Here is a 12,657-nt window from a genome sequence, read left to right as displayed (position 1 = left end):
GCCTCCAAATCCGAGGCCATGGCCTTGAGCCGGAAAAGGGTAGAGTGCCTTCTCCGGGTCAGGGGGGTCGTCCTGCCTCAAGTGGAGGAGTTTAAGTATCTGGGGATCTTGTTCACGAATGAGGGAAGAAGGGAGCGGGAGATCGACAGGCGGATTGGGGCAGCGTCTACTGTGAAGCGGGCGCTGTACCGGTCCGTCGCGGTGAAGAGAGAGCTGAGCCAAAAAGCGAAGCTCTCGATTTACCGGTCGATCTACGTTCCCACCCTCATCTATGGTCATGAGCTTTGGGTCATGACCGAAAGAACAAGATCACGGATACAAGCGGCCGAAATGGGTTTACTCCGCAGGTTGGCTGGGCTCTCCCTTAGAGATAGGGTGAGAAGCTCGGTCATCCGGGAGGGACTCAGAGTAGAGCTGCTGCTCCTCCACGTCGAGAGGAGCCAGTTGAGGTGGCTCGGGCATCTGGTCAGGATGCCTCCTGGACGCCTCCCTGGTGAGGTGTTCCGGGCACGTCCCACCGGGAGGAGGCCTCGGGGAAGACCCAGGACACGCCGGAGGGATTACGTCTCTCGGCTGGCCTGGGAACGCCTTGGGATTCCCCCGCAGGAGCTGGAAGAAGTGGCTGGGGAGAGGGAAGTCTGGGCCTCCCTTCTGAAGCTGCTGCCCCCGCGACCCGACCCCGGATAAGCGGAAGAAAATGGATGGATGGATGGATGGATAAAAAACCCACAGTCCTTTTAGGACTTTAGTTTAACGTCATTTAAGTGGGACTTTAGTTAAAAAACACTGACGACAACAAATGCAGGGTTCTTAAAAAACGCATAAAATATGAAACTGAAATGGAAATTGGTAGAAGCATTATTCCTGTCTTAATTTGTTATTGTGATTAAAACAGGGGACGTGAGGAAAGCAGGACAAGAGTGACAGCAGAAGGCACTGCTACTGACAAACGCAGCTAAGAAGGCTGTTTGAATTCTTGTCATTCCTTTAAATGGTAAGTATTAGAACTGAAGCAGGTGGAATAGAATCTGTACAAGATCTTTTAACACAAAAAGGGAGTGTCAGCACTGGAGCTGTCTGATGAGCAATAAGGAGTCAGTTAATGACCGACTCTGACAAGGACTGAATGGTAAGGTGATTCTTTCTCCTGATATGAGACTCCAGGTTCTTCAAGAAGTCTATGGACTTGGCATGAAAGGATTTCACAGGTGATAAAAACCTGGAGCACAAAGACATGGTTAAAGGATAGATATGCTGACGCCGGTAGGTATTAATCTCTCTGGATGCAATACTCAAGATACCTGGAGGCATAGGCGTAGGAAGCGGGGGGGGGGACATGTCCCCCCCAATATTGGAGACAGTCACATTCGTCCCCCCCAATAATTTCACCGCAGTTGCGAAGAATTTTTAAATCTTCCACTCAAATGCTTTTATTTTGAAGGCACATAACAGCGCATTCAACAGAGCGCTTCCTCCCCCTCCCCCCTCTGAACGGCTCAGAGTAAAGGAAGCAGCAGACGGAGTCAGAAATCCGTTTGAATGAGGTAAACTGTCTGTCAGAAATGTTGCCATGAATATCGCTCGTTTATAACATCTTGTTGTCAGTTTACTTTTATATATAGAACTAAATCTTTTTGGTCAAGCGGTTTTAATTCTGGAATCGTCACATGTTCAAAATTTTACTGCTGTTTAAAAGTTAGCTAGTCTAGTCACAATGATTTAGAATGAGACTGAAACAGCAGCGAAATGAGCCTTTTTATTAGTGAGCAAAACCTGATCATACTGACCACTTAATATGTACTTATATCATATATTATATTATATTATTTAGATATTTAGGAGAACAGCAGTGGTAGAATAATGAAGAAAGGTGAAGAAGCTCTGGTGAGGTCTTCATTTAGTTTATTGAAATATGTATTAACTGTTTTAAATTTTTAAATAAACTAAACTATTTTATTATGAGAGGAGCAGGTCAGTGAAGACATAGGAGAGTCAGGTGGAGTTTCAGAGTGTGAAGATATAAAAATTATACTAATTTCAATAAAACCAGAAAGGAGAACAGATGAAGACTGATGTCAGGTTTATTTCTTTCAACGGTTCAATATTTTTTTCATTATTTCCACACTATAAGGTTAATGGTTAGGAGACGTTAAGAAAAGTGCTTGAGGAGAGGTTTAAAAATGAATTTGTGAAAATTTTTGCTACACAGTAAATAGAGTTGAGATGTATAATAATGTATACATCTGAAAATGAAGTTGTTTAAATTCTCATTCTGTATGATAAAAACATACTTTTTATCTTTAGTTCACATTCTGACACTGTACAGAATGTGTCTGTTGTAAATCCATGCAGGAACATCAGGCTTCAGAGAATCAGAGGGAGGCAGAGACAGAAACACATATCTGTAGATATTTCAGTTAAATATTTGCGGCTGAAAATGACAGGAGAAAAAAAAACCATTTAGGCTTTTTGCCTCAGTGTTTTTATGGCTCATGTTTGGTAAGTTACTGAATGCAGAGCTGGAAGTGAGACTGAGTTATCAGTGAGGAGCTAAAGGTCTGTTAGATGTGAAAAGTATAATTTTTATTTATTTTGTAGATCAAACTGTTGCACTGATGTAGAGAGATGTTCAAGAAGAACAAAACTTGTTTTTTAGACTTTATTTTTGTTGGTCAAACTGCTGTATTGAGTTTAAAACGGTCGAGTTCTATTTAACGAGCTGTTTTCTACTTTGGTTTTAGAAAGAGGTAGAACCAGTTCAATTGGCAGTCAATTTATATCAATGCATTTTGACCAATAATCAAATGTCTTTTGACCAAATATAAATAGTATATGTTAGAATACTTGTTACTGAAACAAGGGTCAGATTAGAGTAACGCATTACTGACATGTTGATGGCATAATTGTTTGATATTTCTGCTCAAGCTATTTACTGATCTGTCAGGTTTCCGATATGCGTCCCCCCCAATGACAGACTCGTTCCTACGCCCTTGCCTGGAGGCGTGGCCAGTGCAAAAGAAGACAGCAAAGCTTTCATATTCTGCTTGATCAATCATTACATTCCATGCTATGGATTTCTAACGAAGATCAGGTGAGTAAATGGTACTCCTTTTAGGAATCAAGATCTGCAGAATGTGGAACAGATGCTCGGATTGGCCCAGTTATTCGGTACAGTATATTAACCCCAATCACAAGGCAAGGTTGAGAGAGTAAACAAAGCAAAATTGGCTATAAACTGTGCACAGTCTAAATTTGAATTGGGTAAATGCATGGCCTATATTATTAGATGTTTGTTTGAATGTCCATTAACAAATTAACAGGGTCCATATGAGCTCCACACAAGAAGGATGTCTCCGGGACCTGCACTCGGATTCCAGAATGGACAGGTGAACCTGCACATTTATTTCATAATGATGTTTTTAATGAGTCACAGGTTCTGGCAACAGAGTTTGCAAAATACCAGACGTCACAGGACCGTCCAGGCTCAAGACCGGTCCCAGGAATCAACTGGGTGCGGCTAAAGGTCATCAAAAGACAGTGGTCTGAACCTCGCTTCACCAGACCATACCAACTCGTGGAGAGGACGTCTCATGCTGTTCGTCTGCAAGGGAAAGGAGACACCTGGTTCCATTGGAGTCAGTGCACAACAGCTGAGGAGCAACGACGCGCTCCGAGACGTACAAGAAGATCTGCAGCTTCAATCTTCAGATGAGGAGCGTCTGCAGGCACTTCCCAGGACCGAGGAGGATCAGCAATTCCAGGCAGGAGTGTGGCAGGAATTCTTGCCATGACCACTTCTAATTCCTGGAATTCTAGGCTTAAAAGGCCCGGACAGGCATAATACTCCTGTTTCCGGTGTCCTTATATTGAAAAAAGGAGATTGCACCCTCTCCTTAAACTCACTGTTGGCACAATAAATCAAATTTTCAGTGAGCAACGAACACTCACGTGGGAACCTGAGGTTTAAACCCGATAAGGAGAAACGGGTACACAAAGGATCAAGTTACAAGAGGATCACTGTTAACTCATCTTCTCTTTTTTGCATCTTTTCGTCTTTTTTGCGAACTCTTAATGAACTTTCATTTCTTTTCTGCGCGTATTTTTGGATCATTTCTGGACGAAGAACTCCTTTTGTTTTTGAGGAATGTCAAAGAAGAAAAGACACGGACTCTAAGACTATTGAATTCTGTAAAAAAAAAAAAAAACTTGTAATTGATTTTTATGTGTTCTAATTTCTTTTTCCTCCACAGCTTTGCTTTTGGTGTTGCTTTTTACACTGTTGAAGGATTGTAATTGTTATCATCATTATTGATTTTGTGATTAGTGTCCATCTTTGGTAAGTTTTGTGTACCTCAGTTATTTTTTCATTTATCATTTTGGGTGATAATGTGTTTTGCTTGTTCTGAAATAATTGAGTTATAGGATTTTTAAAAGGTTAATAGGTATTTTTACATTTAAATAGATTTATATGATCGTTTATTGACCATCAGTAATCTTCACTCTTCACCTGCTGTGCCGCCTAATCGTCATGTGTTTCACATCATGTGTTGATTTTTTCACTGTTCAGCGTCGGATTCTCTGTTTTTATGCCATAATTCACATCTAGTTTGTCGCTCCGTTTTTTCCGCTTCTCATGTTTCAGAATTTTGCGCAATGTGTGCAGCGTTTTTTATTTTATTTTATTTTTTTAACTCCCTAAGGTGCAGGGCGGTCGGGAAACATATCGATGGGGAAAAGGCAGACTGACATAAGTCTTTTAAAACAACGGAAACAATTTCGGTATTCTGATTATTGAAATTTAAAAGTGCTGTGGTACCGTTGTTCCATCAAACCCGTTTCATGTCGGACCACTTACAGCACCGGTGTTAACACTATAAAATGAACGCTCTCTATCGTGGAATCACCCATGGAGGGATTTCTTTATTTAAATGGGTTCATTTTTCAGAGGGATACAAAGTGAGGGTATCATGATTTTAGTAATTACATGTTTATAAGAGCGATTTTCTGTTGTCCTTCCATGGAAGCGTGCAGCTTTCAAAAGGAAATAAAACATATTTTAATATAAATTGCTGCTTTGACATGATCACAGAACTGCCAAAACATGTAGCCTACATAAATACCAGGCAAAGTGAATCACAGCAGCGTCATCAGCCGGTGTTACGCTAAACTGATGCGGAGCAGAGCTGCGCCATGAAGCTACAAACACTGAATAGAAGAAGAGCTGCCATCAATACCGTTGCAGCCAAGCATGATTTAATGTTACATAATACAGTTTTACCAAGTTGCTCAAAATCTAAACTAGTATTGTTGTGGATTTAAGGTGTAAAGTTTACCTTCGACCAAACGCAATACGACCAAAGGCATCCCAGCGCCCCCCTTTTGTAAAAATGTCCGCCAGCGCCCCCTGCCGTCCTCTGAACGCCCCCTGGGGGGCGGTACCGCCCACGTTGAGAACCACTATACTAGAGTATACTTTTTTTTCACCTGGGTGTTCTGGTCACCCAGAGCTTGTCTCAACTCCTCCCTGAAAGTCACACAACATTCTTCCTTTTTCAGCTTCCACCACTTTGTCCTCACATTACTGTAATCACATTACTAATATATTAAATAGTACTAATATATTAAATATGTATTTCCAATATATTAAAAATACATTTTAAGTATATGTTAAATCTCATTCAATCACTAAAATAGTACACTCAAAATATACTAATCAAGGACGTTTTTAGTACATTAAAAACAGTACACTTAAAGTACACTAAGTACTTTAAGTGTACTTCTTGTCCCAAGTGTACTTGTTTGTCCCAAAACAGTACGTTGAAGTATGTTTAGTACACTTTAAATTGTGCTTAAATACTTAAATACTACTTAAATACACTAAGCACTAAATTAGTATGTCAAAAAGTCACACTTTAAGTATACTAATTCTAAGTATACTTGAAATGCACTCAAGAATGTTAAAATTTAACATACTTAGTACACAAATTTTTCACCTAGGTCGGAATGCTCTGGAAAACTGTAATAAGGACCTGTTGAAGATATTTATGATTGCAAGCAAGAAGACGATTACTACATGTTGGCTCCAACCTAGACCCCCTTCTCTGAAGCTTCTTGTGAATATTATAAATCTGATCCACAATATGGAAATGTTGACGTTTACAATACGTCTCCAGAAGGGGAAAGGGGAGACTTTGGGAAAAATTGTATTTTATAGCCAAAGGTGTGTAACAATTAATTTTTGTGATTCCACATCACCCAGATAGACACCTGGGAGTTTTCCTCTCAGTTTATTTTTATGACTCCATGCCCTAGCCCTCATGTTTGATTTTATAATTTTTTAAATATACTTTATTTGTTTTTAAACATACAAATGAAAACAAATTAAAAACAAATAAAATTAAAGCCATAAGCGGCGTTGGAGGCCCTCGCAGCTCCGGCCTATTTGCCACTGTGGGGGTTCCTGCACCACCACTCTCTCGCCACCGCTGACGCTCTGGCGCAGTTCCCCCAGCCTTCATGTTTCATGGAGAATGGCCAGATTTGAGGCTTGGCCACGCCCACATGCTTTGACATAGGAAAATTCCTTTGCTAACTTTTGACCCTCAATGCCTCAAGACTGTGCGGACTGAGTTTGAAGCCTGGATCTGGAAAGTTCTAGGACGAGTTCACCCAGATACGACATAAATGAAAAAAGACAAAATGGTGACTTTGATCCAAAATGGCCGACTTCCTGTTGGGTTTTACCATGGCTCCAAGAGACTTTTTTGTAGGTCCTGACAAGTTACACATGTGTACGAAGTTTCATAATTGTGGGATAAAGCATGGCTGGGGGCTGATTATTTAAAATATTTTAGGGGGCGCTGAGGAGGAATTAGGCAATTCCCACCAAATTTTCCACTGGATTTATGTCAGGGGGTGGACAAGGATCGATCTCAGTGAGTTTGGTGCAGCTGGACTGAGACATGTGGAATCTAGAGCCAAACGTATGGTGGCGGCGTGACCTGTGGCTTGGCCGCGCCGCCACGGCCACGCCCTCCACTGGAAACTCTTGGCGCTTTAAAGCAAGTGAGACCAACTTGTTATCAGTCATCTGACACCAGATCATCTTGATTAGGTCAAGAGAGCCAGAGTTGTATCTTTCCAAGTAAACAAATGTCACTTCGTCAGGCATCCAGCAGGATCCCTCATACCAAAGTTTGGTGCCAATAGACCCTTTTCACATGACGTCACACAACTTCCGTAATGGCTCGAAACACTGTATCTTTAGTTCGGTGTGTGTAGTTAACGCTGTTTCTGGACTCTAAAGCTGCTGCCACAAATATGATTTGAAGATATATCACTATTTGCAAACAATTTTTCTTCATCAACATCATCTAAACCAGTTTGACTACGAAGGTACGTGTTTTGTTTTTTTCTAGCTGTTAGTTGATATGCTAGGATAGCAATAGTAATTTGTTAGCTGGCTAACATTACGTAGCCTTTCTGTTTTGGAAATAGAATGTATTTAGGCTCTAATCTTAATCAGATGTTTATAGTATAGACTGGGGTTGCCACCCGTCATGTAAAATGAATGATCGTATTAAACTCTCCTCACTAACGCTAGTTTCACCTCCCGCTAAGTAGCAACATTACCTGAAGCCACAAGTCCAAAACTTAACAGTTATGCCAAACACCCGCTACTCCATCACGTCCTGAGAAGTTAAACTCCTGCTACGATCGAGACAAGAGGAAGACGCTGTCTTAGATATAGATATTAACGTTTCCTTGGAGAAATATGATGATCTATCTATCTATCTATCTATCTATCTATCTATCTATCTATCTATCTATCTATCTATCTATCTATCTATCTATCTATCTATCTATCTATCTATCTATCTATCTATCTATCTATCTATCTATCTTAGCTAATTAACTTCACATTTCTCCAATGAATATTTATCAAATGATTAGAAGGTTAAGTTTCTTATACTTTATCTTCCTGCGGCTGTAGACTTGGCAGTAGAAAATTGATAACATAAAAATAACAACTTTATATCCTTTTTAACAGGTTACACTTGATTCTGCTGTGGTGCCTGTGGAAACAAAGTGCATGAAGTTTGTGCTCAGCTGGGAAAACCCTGTGGATCACATGGTGGGACTTCTGCTTCAAACTGCTCACTACAGTATAGCATCGTCTCTGTCATCCACCAGTTCACTGCAGACTGACACCAGTTCACTGCAGACTGGCACCAGTTCGCTGCAGACTGGCACCAGTTCACTGCAGACTGGCACCAGTTCGCTGCAGACTGGCATCCGCCAAGGACCCAACATGGATGTCTTCTTGAGTTGTAAACCCTGAGTGCATACTGTTGAAATAAAATTGATATGCCTTTTCTAAATACATTTTCTCTATCAATGACTTAAATTATTAACTGTGGTAATTATCTACATGTACAGTGTTTAATGTAATTATTAAATAGATGTTTTAAAGAAACAGCCACAAACCTTATGTCTTTGGTCCACAATGGCAGCTTTAATTTGAGCATTTCCTCTCCTCCACATTCCCAGATGTGTAAAATTTACAAAAAGAAGCAATTTAAATGTAAAAGTTGCACATATGTAGATTACTCAAGAGAAGCTATTAACAATAGTTTTTACAGAACTCTACACAACATCAATTCATTTATTAATAGAATAGATACACAAAGATTTTCTTTCTAACACAGCCTCACAGGATGAGTGTTCATCCAAGAAGTGTGACTTGCAGGAGCAGGGAGGCTCTGTACTGGTTTCTCCTTTTAAATCAAGAGGTCCATGATACTTTGACTAGGCAGCAGATGTCCCACAGCTGATTGACTGAACCTGCCATGGACAGAGGAACAAGACCATCCCAGATATGGTAGGTTGTTAGGTCGGCTACTGTTGAGAAAGATGGACAACAAAACAAAAGGAGAAATTATGAATCACATCAGAATATGTAAATTATTTGGCAGATGGTGCTTAGATCAATATTTAAAATGCTTTTCTAAACAACAGTGTTGGAAGTTGTTAGTGATTTTAGTGAAACTTTTAACAACACACCACTGAAAGGCAGCAGTGTTTATGTTTCCTAACTGTGGCTAAAGCTGCTGCTACCTGGTTTACTCTCCGATCGGAGGCTGGTTCCTTTGAATACAGTTGAAGAATGGTAAATTGACAATGACTAATAACGGCTAACACTTAAATGCTGTTTTATTAAAGTTGATGCAGAAAGTGAACCTCTAAACGTTACAGCACTGACAGAGCGGTGTATATTTTTCTTAACTGTGGCTAAAGCTGCTGCTAGCTGGTTTACTCTCCGATCGGAGGCTGGTTTCTTTAAATACAGTTGGAGAATGATAAATTGACAATGACTGATGAAGGCTAACATGTAAATACTGTTTTATTACAGTTAATACAGAAAGTGAACAAGCTAGCAGCAGCACTGAAAGCTGCTGCTAGCTGGTTTACTCTCCAATCGGAGGCTGTTTATTTTATACACAGTTAGAGAATGATGGCTTGACAATGAGTAATGATGGTTATCTAACACTTTAATGCTGCTATTATTAACCTTACCTTTTATTATATCCTTAAGATAATGAGTATCCGTGAATTTTTCAGTCAGGTTTCCCGAGGTAAAATCACACCGGAAGTAAAGATACACCGCTTTGAGTTATGGCGGCCATTGTCTGACGTCACTGTGAAAAGGGTCTATTGACCTTTCTATGTGAAAGTTGTAGCGGTTGGTTTTTTGTGGCGAGTACGCCAACTTCAGTGCCCCGGAACGCCCCCTAAACATGTACGAAAGCTAACCATTTTGATAACTTTTAATGCCACACCCCTTAACTGCATCCTGACCAAAAATGAAGTCGATAGGTCAAAGTCCCTAGGAGGAGTTTGTTAAAGTTCGACGTGAATAAAATGGAAAAATGGCCACAATTTGACCTTTGACCCAAAATGGCTGCCTCCCTGAGCATTTTAGGGGGTACGTCCAAGAGACTTTTTTCCTTGATTTGGGGAGATCTACCTACAAACCAAATTTCAGATCTCTACGATCTTCGGTTTCCCCCAACTCACTTTGGGAGGGGGCTATAGAGCCGTTTGGCCACCCCCACTTCGGATTCCACCAGAATCCAAAGATTTTTGTCGGGGGACAATTTTGGGTGAAGTTTGGTGAGTTTTTGAATATGATAAAGCCCCCAAACAGCCCCGCGAAGTGACGTAAAAATAATAATACGAAAAACAACAACAAGAATAAGAAATCCTGCGATTACAATAATAACCAGGCAGAGTTTAGTTGCAGTAGTATTTTTATTTTTCACTGGTTGTAAAACGGTGAAACAAGGACCAATTCTTTTGGATAACAGTACCAGAATGTATTGTCTTGCTAAAGAATCTGGTATTACATCATGAGGCATGGAATCACTGAGCCAATATCACATCATACATACCATGAGTGGGAATAATGGATGTTAAACATGTTGTACCAGTATGTATGTCAGTACACAAAACTACAGGCTGTGTCAGCCAAGGGTGTAGGAATAATGAAGTGTGCCGCCTTTTTTAAGAAAGCAGTCATGTTGATGGGTTCCAGGCTGGAGCTGACGCTGGCAGACCCCCACCAGGTCATCAAAGAGTAGGTCAGCGTCATACACTTCAAGCGTCACCTCATCATTTTCCAGAGCATGGAAGTAGTTGAACTCCTCTTCCCACCAGGGGTTGGCTGTGTCTTTACGAACAGCAGTCTTGCCCAGGCTGGTTGCTCCACAGAACACCTTGACATAACCGTCAACTGTTGAAAGCAGGTCAGAGGGAAGATTGCTGGCCCGAAGATTGAAAAGTCTTAGCTGGGCCTGAGCCAAGCTGAGAGCACACAGGACCAGCAGCGCAACAGGAAAGATGGAGACCATGACTCAAAAGAGGCTGAGCTGAGGAAGAGAAGCAAATTCTGACTGAAGCCCATGTTCAATTTAAATTATACACGAGATTAATGAAAGGTACATGCCAGGAAAAGTAATTATGACACAAAATTTTGAGGATAAGATTGAAAAAAAATTCTGTCATCAGATGTCTATTGTTTTATTTTAAACTTTGAATCAACTAAACATAATACTTGTACTTTTGAGAGTATATAAGCATGCTCTTTTTATGCTGTCATTGCTTTTGTATCTAAATGACTTGTAAACTAAATAAGTATAAGTGATATTTAAGGCTTATTTTCATCATCATGATCATCAAGATCTCACTCCTACGGAGTGCATATTCTCTGTTCATTTGATTTAGTCCAGAATCCAAAGTAAAATTATTTTGAGAGTGAACAAAAACTACATTAATAGGGATGTCTTACCTTCAGGTGGAACACCTTGTTTCTCATTTCTACATATGAAGCTCTTATATTTAAAGACCGGTGGAGCTTCAATGTGGTTGATAAAACCCCTCCCATTACACAGGCGGCTATTTTCCCAGAATTATGCAACATGACAAAAATAACAGACTGGTGGGATTTTCAGATGATTTAGCAGATGGATTAGCTTCCTACAACAATAAAAAGACATTTTGTGGGATATAGATTTGCAACAGGTGCTAACAGGTACTAGTAAAGTGCAACCTTACAAGTAAAGCCACAATGTTTTTTGTTGTGAAGTGAATAAAATCCTGCTACGCCCTCTGGTTGACATGGTGTGCCACACAGTTGTCTTACTATCAGCAGAGTGTAACCAATTTTTGGTGAATATGCAATGAATAACTGTTGAAAAAAACAACAGGTGATGGGATGCAGTAAGGAAATTACTACATATGTAATTACATTGTACATATAAAATGTTCAATGTAATGAACAATGTACATTCCATAGTCAAAACTCATCACCCTTCTGTCCTCAAACAAAAGAGGGAGATCCCTTTTTTAATTAACAGGGTTGATATACCAGTTTATGCCAGCTTTACATTTGCAGCTATAACATCTTCAACTTTTGAGGGAAATTTCTCCACAATGTTTGGGAGAGTAATTATGAGAATTCCTGATCATTCTTTGATAGGTGCATTAATGACGTCAAACACTGGTATTGGAAGTTGTTGATGGGTTGGAGTTACAAAAATATTTTGTACATACTTGTTAAAACTATCACTATGTTGACAGTTTAATATAAGACAGATAATCTGTGAAAGGATGGCGCTACTATTGCTGCTTCCAGTCAGAAACAACCAATTAGACACAGGTGCCTGGTGCTGTCAGTAACTCTCATGTATGCACTGTCTTACATGAGAGGCAGGCAGAGACACAACTTACTGCTCCAGAAAAACTGTTTATCACCTGATTGACAGCTCTAAGGCTCTCCTCCTGACTCTGGTTGCTTGTTTCTGACAGAACTGTGTATTTCTGTAAGTAAAAGCAGGCCCATTGGGAGAAGGCAGAAGAGCTCCATTTCTTCACAGATAATCTGTCTCATATCATACTGTCACAACATACTGATAGTTTTAACAAAAATGTAAAAAACATTTTTTTTGTAGTAAAAGTTAAATACTGCTGCTTTAAGAAGCCCTTACTATTTATGTCACTCCAACTTCAGCACATCATCACAACAAAGTTAGTTTCTTTATTCCGTTTACAACCATTGTAAGAAGTGTTGCACAGAGAAGTAGTTTATATGATGAGTTC

The 12,657-nt window shown here is 40.0% G+C and overlaps 1 long non-coding RNA gene across 1 annotated transcript; it reads left to right on the top strand.

Annotated features, from left to right (window-relative positions):
• Positions 1-369: 369 nt before the first annotated feature.
• Positions 370-5,066, top strand: LOC145552975 (uncharacterized). Its single transcript, XR_014089129.1, has 2 exons — positions 370-1,544; positions 2,945-5,066. It is a non-coding gene; the product is annotated as an uncharacterized LOC145552975 (long non-coding RNA).
• Positions 5,067-12,657: the final 7,591 nt, after the last annotated feature.

The sequence above is a fragment of the Poecilia reticulata genome, chromosome 9 (assembly GCF_904066995.2).
Source record: "Poecilia reticulata chromosome 9, P_reticulata-male-v2, whole genome shotgun sequence".
Classification (NCBI taxonomy): domain Eukaryota; kingdom Metazoa; phylum Chordata; class Actinopteri; order Cyprinodontiformes; family Poeciliidae; genus Poecilia; species Poecilia reticulata.
The sequence above is the reverse complement of the archived record's forward strand: the minus strand, read 5'-3'. Positions and strand labels throughout refer to the sequence as shown.